Source organism: Nicotiana tabacum, chromosome 1 (assembly GCF_000715075.1).
Source record: "Nicotiana tabacum cultivar K326 chromosome 1, ASM71507v2, whole genome shotgun sequence".
Lineage (NCBI taxonomy): Eukaryota > Viridiplantae > Streptophyta > Magnoliopsida > Solanales > Solanaceae > Nicotiana > Nicotiana tabacum.
In genome coordinates this window covers 204,893,271-204,902,133 of record NC_134080.1, presented here as the reverse complement: position 1 = coordinate 204,902,133, position 8,863 = coordinate 204,893,271, and positions in this window count along the sequence as shown.

Sequence of the window (8,863 nt, the reverse complement as noted above, 5' to 3'; positions counted from 1 at the left end):
TATACTTCATGCTATCCGGTCGTTAAGGAGTGTTGCTAGACGCCACCCTTGATTAGTATATTGATGTGGTCAATTTACTACCGGTTTAGTACTGAACCTATGGGGCCGCACACTAACGAGTGTTCTGATCTTTGCTAAAGGATTAATTACTTTATTATTTGTTAATTAAATTAAAGAATTTAATTAGTCAAATAAATTTAGTTAGTTAGTCCAAATAAAATATTATTACATTCTTTGCTAGCACAGATGATATAATTAATATTGTGAACAAATTGAAGTTTCTATTTAAAATAGAAAGTTAAAATATATCTCTTAGTTGAAATATATATGTGATATATATTTAGTATTCATAATTATTATTTATTTACGTAATGTATATAAATAGTAATAGTCTTATTATGTAAAACCAATTTGGTATTGGATTTAAAAGAGACGTCGGCAACGTGAACGAATGTGGAATTTGAGTTCTTTTAATGGAAAAGTATTCATAATACTTGAGAAAGTGCAATTAGGAATTGGACTTATGGAAAGTCCGTAAAGATTCAATGGTCACGCTAACCGATGATTGGAATCTCAAATTTTCCATGTAAGTTTATTTTAGAATAAACTTTTACCTTATTACCTCAACCAAATAGGAAAAGGGTTGATAGGTGATGCTATATATAATGGGTAATGGAGAAAATTTGCTGGACTAATTCTTAGAAGAAAATTACTTTGTGAAAGTGAGAATACAATACAAAGCCAAGAGAGAAAATATAATTACAAGAAAAGTGTTTCTTGTTCTTCTAACATTGAGTTGAGATTTTTGTGAAAATTTCAACACAATATTTCGTTCAATTTGTTCGCGGGTTTCATTGATCAAAGAGTTGATAGAAAAGATCGGTCTCGGTGTGGATATGCATAGATTCTTCGCACTATTGAAGAAATTTTGAAACGAGACTCTCTTCACCAGGTACGTCTCATATCCGATCTTCGACATGTAAATAAATTTTAAACACAAAAAGATCTGCCTAAGATTGTTATTGTCTTCCGCTACATGAACACCTATACGCAATCCTCACAGTGGTATCAGAGCCGTGGTTTATTGTGTCTAAAATTTATTTACAAAATATTTTAAGATTATGATTTGAAGAGACACATGTCTTGTGCAATAATCAAATTATTTGGATGCATATGGATTGATATAACTTTATTACGAATAAAATATATATACATATAAGTTAAACTATTGAGATAGTTCGTAACATAAATTTGAAGTTTTTGTATTAGATACCACTGTATCTATAATAGGTTATTGGATTATACAATTATTTTAATTGTTATTAGTTTATGAGATATAAATTAATAATAATGTTCTAGCATGAATTATTTTATGTGACATATAAGATAAACATGTTAGAAGATGTTGAATTTCGTTTTTATGTCACGTGCTTGTTCATTACATAATTTTGAATTATTTATTACATGTGATGTAAATTAATTTAGGACTAAGCATGTAGACAACTTGAACTAAATTCACATGCTATAAAAGATTTGATCATCATGTTATTAAAAGTTATTTTGATAACTATTCCCTCTTACTAAAATTGAGTTCTGAAATAATAAAATATAAGATATTTTATTGTAAAGCTATCCATCAAAGTAAATAATTTTATTTATTTCTCGTTTATAAGGAGCGGCCTGACAACCAGGAGACTTATAGTTCGAGAATATGTTAAAATTATTTATTGCATTAGATGCATGGGTTGAAAGAATTATTCAATTTTACACTAGACACGTAGACTACCCGGGGAGTATAAAATTTAATAAGTTCTTTGCTATCATGATGGCTGAACTCAACTATGCCAATATGATCGACCTGACTACCATGAGACTATTTGACATAGAGCTATTTAAGGAAATTGTACGGGGATACAATTGGTAAGAGTACCTACCTCTAAAATATATGTGAGAAACGACTTGACTCCCAAGGGGCTCATACATATTGTTAAAGGATTCCTTTACTCTACTAACAGAAATAAAGATTTCGTAAACTATAATGAGGGTAAATAGTTTAAAATAATTAGTGAAAATATCATTTAGATAAAAGTCCATGTCTTTATGATATATGCAAATATGTTCTTATATCATTACCTTTTCTTTTCTATATTTTAGATTTCTCAATATGTCTGTTATATCACTGCATGAAATACTTGAGACCAACAAGTTGGTAGGACCAAACTTTGATGACTGATTTAGAAATTTGAGAATTGTTCTCATGCATGAAAAGCTCATTGATGTGATCGATAAGCATGCAAATATAATCCCACTAGAGAATGATGTTCAAGGAACCAATGTTTATCAGAAACACTTGGAAGAATGTCTTGCTATTAAACACATCATTCTCGCTTCTATGAGTTCCGAACTCCAGAGAAAACATCAGAATATGGATCCAACTACAATTATTAAATATCTTAAGAAGATGGTTGATACACAGTTGGACATTGAAAACTCTCCAGTTGGACCCCTTGTCAATCATATGATTGTTCTTACCGAAGAACATGAGAAGTTGGGGTACAAGCTTGGTAAAGAGCTTTTTGAAGATTTGATCTTGCAATCAGTATATGATGCTAAATGTTTTCACTGTAAGAAGAAAGGACATTGGAAGAGAAACTGTAAGGAGTATCTTGCAACTCTAAAGGGCAAGAAACAAGGTGAGACATTAATGAAAAATATTTTCAAAGTTTCTTTAGCTACTACTAATTCTTTACTGTGGGTATTAGATATTGGCAGTGGTTATAACATCTGCAATATATTGCAAGGGTTTAAGATAAGTAGGAAACTAAAGAAAGGAGAAGTTAATCTACAAGTTGGCAATGGTGCAAAAGTTGCGGCCGTAGCTGTAGGATCAATTTCTTTAATAATGCATACGAGTAAAGTACTTATGTTGGATGATTGTTATTACGTTCCTAAATTTGTTTCGAACATAATTTCAGCTTCTATGTTAGACAAACGTGGTTTTCGCATTCCTATTAATTATGGTGATAATTTATATGTGAATGGCTATCTCCAACATGATGTTTATGTCTTACCTAATGTGAATTCTAATTCGATTATGCATGTTTCAAGTCTTAAGAGGAAAAGAGATGATCATGTAAATCATACATACCTTTGGCATTGTAGGCTTGGTCATATTGGAGAGAAAAGAATTAACAAGTTGTACAAGAAAGGGTACCTTGACAAGTATGATTTTGAATCATATCCAACTTGTGAATCTTGTCTCAACGGAAAAATGACCAAATCTCCATTTGCTCGAAGCGAAGAAAGAGCTTCTGAATTATTGGAACTAATTCATACAGATGTTTGTGGGCCCATGAAAATTCAAGCTAGAGGTGGATATTCTTACTTCATAACCTTCACTGATGATATGTCAAGATATGGATTTGTGTATCTTATGAAACACAAGTCTGAATCTTTTGAAATGTTCAAAAGGTTCCGTAGTGAAGTTGAGAAGCAGACTGGTAAAAGTATCAAAGTACTAAGGTCTGATAGAGGTGGAGAATATCTTAGTGAAGATTTTACCAGATATCTCAAAGAGAATGGGATTCTCTCACAGTGGACACCTCCAGGAACACCACAACACAATGGTGTGTCTGAAAGGAGAAATCGAACCTTATTAGATGTGGTGAGATCTATGATGGGGTTCACTGATCTTCCAATAAATTTATGGGGATATGCTTTGGAAGCAACAACATACTTACTTAATAAAGTTCCCACTAAGTCAGTCTCTACAACACCATATGAGATATGAAAAGGATGCAAGCCTAACCTTAAACATATTAAAGTTTGGGGTTGTCCAGCTTATGTTAAGAGACTACATTCTGATAAACTTGACTCAAGATTTGATAAGTGTAGGTTCATTGGGTATCCCAAGGAAACAATGGGATATTATTTCTATCAACCTTCTAACCATAAAGTGTTTGTAGCCATAGGAGAAATCTTTTTTGGAAAGGGAATTTCTTTTAGAAGGAAATTACAATAGAGAAATAGAACTTGATGAAGTTCAAGACACTAATGAATCAATACAATATAAAGATCATGAGACCCAAGTTGAAGAACCTTTATTGGATGTTTTGAAGTTTCCATCTTCAATGGTTGAAGTTCAAGAACTAAATGAAGTTCAAGAATAGGTTAATGAACCAGTTTCAAACCAAATTGAACAACAACCAAATCCAGCACAAGGTGAACAGGTTGTACAAGTACCTCTTAGAAGGTCTATATGAGAACGTCATGTACCAACTAGATTAAATTTAATGGTACAAGATGATGTATCAAATGAGGTTGATCATAATGATGATGACCCTAAGACCTATGAAGAGGCTATACAAAGTTCTGATTATGAGAAGTGGCAAAAGGCCATGGAAATGGAATCCATGAAGGAAAATAAAGTATGGACTTTAGTTGAACCTTCAAAGAATATAAAACCTATAGGTTGTAAATAGGTTTTTAAGAAAAAGATTGGAGCAGACAGAAAGGTGGAGACCTACAAAGCCCGTCTTGTTTCCAAGGGATATCGTCAGAAAGAAGGATTCAACTACGACGAGACTTTCTCTCCCGTGGCAATGCTCAAATCTATTTGGATTTTGCTTGCTATAGAAGCATACTATGATTATAAAATATGGCAACTGGACGTGAAAACAACTTTCCTTAATGGTGATCTAGAAGAGGATGTGTACATGACACAACCTGAAGGTTTCACATCTTCATCTGATCATAATAAAATTTGAAAGCTATAAAGATCCATTTATGGACTAAAGCAAGATTCTAAAAGTTGGAATATTTGCTTTAGCAAGACAATTGAAAAGTTTAATTTTGTTAGATGCGAAGAAGAACCTTGTGTGTACAAAAGGTTAGTGGGAGCACAATTATATTTTTAGTGTTGTATATTGATGATATATTGCTCATAGGGAATGACATACCGACATTGCAAAGTACCAAGATTTGGCTATCTGAACAGTTCTCAATGAAATACTTAGGAGAAACAACTTATATATTAGGAATAAAGATCTATAGAGATAGATCTAGGAAGCTGCTTGGACTTTCCGAGTCTTTGTACATTGATACCATTTTGAAAAGGTATAACATGGATAATTCCAAAATAGGCTATCTACCGATAGGTACTGGAATCACTCTAAGTACGGAGGATTATCTTAAAACACCTGAACAGAGAGAACGCAAGAGTGGGATCCCATATGCTAGTGCAGTGGGAGCTATCATGTATACCATGACATGTACACATCCTGATATGGCTTATGCACTTGGAGTGACTAGCTGATATTAGGCAAATCCTGGTGAGAAACATTGGTAGGTAGTGAAGACCATTCTTACGTACTTAAGAAGGACTAAAGATGTAACGACCCGACTGGTCATTTTGAGTAATTTTGTCCGGTTTGGCAGTTTGAGGTCATGAGTAGCTTCATATTATGTGTATCGACTTGCGTGCGCAATCCGAGCGTGAAACCGGAAAGCTTTTATGTGAAAATATGAAGAAAAAAAAGTAATTTTTAGAGTTAAAATTTAGTTTTTAGTTGACTTTGGTCAACATTTTGGGTAAACGGACCCGAATCTGTGTTCCGACGATCCCGGAAGGTCCGCGATAAAATATGAGACTTGGGCGTATGCCCGGAATTGAATTCTGAGGCCCCTAACATTAGAAAATAATTTTTGAAGAAAATTATTGTCCTGGTTTTTAAAGGAAATAAAGAAATGAATTAATGTTTGAACTCATTAGTATTGGGCCTGTATTTTGGTTTCGAGGCTCGGTACAAGTTTGTTATGATATATAAGTCTTATATGTAAAATTTGGTGAAAACCGGAATTGATTTGACGTGATTTGGACGTCCGGTTGAAAAGTTAAAAAATTATGAGTTTTGAGGTTAAATTCATAGTTTTTGATATTATTTTGATGATTTGATTGCACGTGCAAGTCCGTATGATGTTTTTAGACTTGCGTGCATGTTTGTTTTGGAGTCTCGAGGGTTTGGGTGAGTTTCGGATAGGTTTAGGCTATGTTGCGCTTGTTTTTGGATGCTTCATCATCGTTTCTTCAAGCAAAAATAATACCACATTGAAAAAATGAGATCCAAATTCAGTTTTGTTTGAATCATTAGATAAAATCGAAATTAGAGTCATAGGAAAAAGAATCAACGAATTTGGACATCATATGAGGAAGTTATGCTCATTTTCGTGTCAGGAAAAGTTGTTGATTCTGGTGTGGTCGCAAATGCGAACTTTTTATCGCATTTACAATGCCCAGTTCGCAAATGCGAGATTTTTGCCGCAAATGCGACTTCTGCCAACCCTGCATTGTTCGTAATTGCGAGGGGTTCACTAAAGCGAACCCTGAGTTGCAAATGCGACATCTAAGGCCTGTTAAATGAGGTTTTTGACGAGATTTTCACCCATTTTTTCAATTTTCTCAAACCCTAAACCTCCATGGGCGATTTTCCAAGGACCCAAACTTCTCCAAATCATTGGGTAAGTGTCTCTAATCAATTTTCAACTATATTTTGTGATTATATCTTAGATTTAACATCAAATTCATGAGAATCTAAAGGAAAATTTGGGGAAAATTGTGAAATCTTTACAAAATGTAAAATGATGATTTCAATGACCAAATGGTATCAGAATTAGATAATTTTTATATGGGTGAACTCGTAGCGGAATGGGTGTTTGATTTTTGTAAATTTTGTCGGGTTCCGAGGTGCGGGCTTGGAGAGTTGACTTTTGTTGACTTTTTGCAAATTGTATAAGAATCATAGTTTTGTCAATTGAAATTGCTTTCTCTTGCATTGTTTGATGTATTCAAGTCGTTTTTGGCTAGATTGAGCCGAGATTTGATGAATTGGTAAAGAAAAAGCTAAATTGAGTATTGAATTGGCCGAATTGAGGTAAGTATCTTGCCTAACCTTGTATGGGGGACTTCCCCTTAGGAATTGAGTCTTCTATGCTAATTGTAGTCCCTGCATGCGAGGTGACGTGTGTGCTCGGACTTATTTATGGGAAATTTATCTCTAGGGTTCTTAGGTCCTTATGTGGAAAGTACCCCATTATGATTGGGTTTCCTAGTTGCTTAAATTGCCTCTATATGCTCCATATGACGTTGTTAGCTTTCCTCTAATTCTTACGTGTTATATTGACCCTTAATTGCCGTCCTTATCATTTTGATACTTCTTGATTGTGATTTTCTCTATGACTTCATGCAAATAGGTTACATGTACAATTGTTGTGGTTACCGGTGTAGTTATTACATGCTTATTATGGCTTGTTGTTTAGTTGAGGTTTCATTGTGAAGTTAATTGTTGGTACAAGTTTGGTTATAGTTGATTCCCTTGCCGGGATATATTTAATTCTTACTGTTGGTTCCCTTGCTGGGACGTGTTGATTCTTGTTGTTGACTCCCTTGCTGGGATATTGTTGTTTCCTTATTAATCCCTTGTCGGGATTCTTTTGTGACTGGTGTTGATTTGTATATGGGATCGGGTTGCACGCCGCAACAATATTATATGGATCGGGTTGCACGCCGCAACAATATTATATTTGGATCGGGTTGCACGCTGCAACAATATTATATGGGATCGGGTTGCACGCCGCAACAATATTATATGATTTGGATCGGGTTGCATGCTGCAACATCACTATATGATTTGGATTAGGTTGCACGCCGCAACAGTACTATATGATTGGGATCGGGTTGCACCCCGCAACAAGAAAGAATAAAAGTGAATATTGATTCTAATGGTGATAACGAGAGTAAAAGCACGAAGGGTGATCCCATGCACTTTCTGTTGCTGTGTTTATTTGTTGTTATCAATTCAAATGTTTAAACTGTTTAATTCTTTTATTGCTGTAATCCTTTGTGTTTGAACCCACAATATTTTTAATACCTCACCATATATATATATATATATATATATATATATATATATATATATATATATATATATATATATATATATATATATATATATACATGTTGCATTACTTCAAACATCAATAATTGTTACATCTTTAATTCAATTAGTTTCTCAATTATAACCCTTTAAACCCTCTGAGGTTGTATTTTTCTTAAAAAGGAATTTCTACTAAGTTTTAAGTTATTAACTCTCATGTTAAAGGCTATAATCCATTCGATGTTGTATTTTAAATTAAAAGGGGTACCTTCTTTACTCAAAGGATTTCCAAATAAACAACTTCATCTTTTCTCGGTGGCTTTCCTAATTAGCTTAGAAATTGTAATTTTACTTATATTAGGTAAGTGGGACTTCTTGGACATATTGAGTGCATTGTACAAACGTTATGTATTGTATAACATGTGGATTTTGTTGTTAAAAGTGAAATGAAAAATGAAATTTGGGGGCACAAGGTGTCATATGTGCTGAAGGTTCGGAAGTTGAGATTATGATATGAGAAATTGAGGATTGAGATGGTCGGGATTGTGTACTAGACATGATGTGATTGATTTAGTTGGAATTGCCTTCTTTATTTGGATACATTCTTACTTGTCTCTGTTCCTTTTATGTCAGTGTTAATTTACTTGGTTATCTGATTTACTTGGTTATCGTTCGCTATTACCCGTGTTCTCCCTTTATTGCTCCTACTATTTGTATTTTGATTTCTCTTTGTTGTTAGTATTACCATGTCATCTTTATCTCGATATTTTACTATCATATTTTGTTCATTTCATTTGACCAGTAGGTGTCTTGACTGTTCCTCGTCACTACCCCATCGAGATTAGTCTTGATACTTACTGGGCACCGCTGTGGTGTGCTCATACTACACTTCTGTATATTTTTGTGTACAGATTCAGGTATTTAATCGGTAG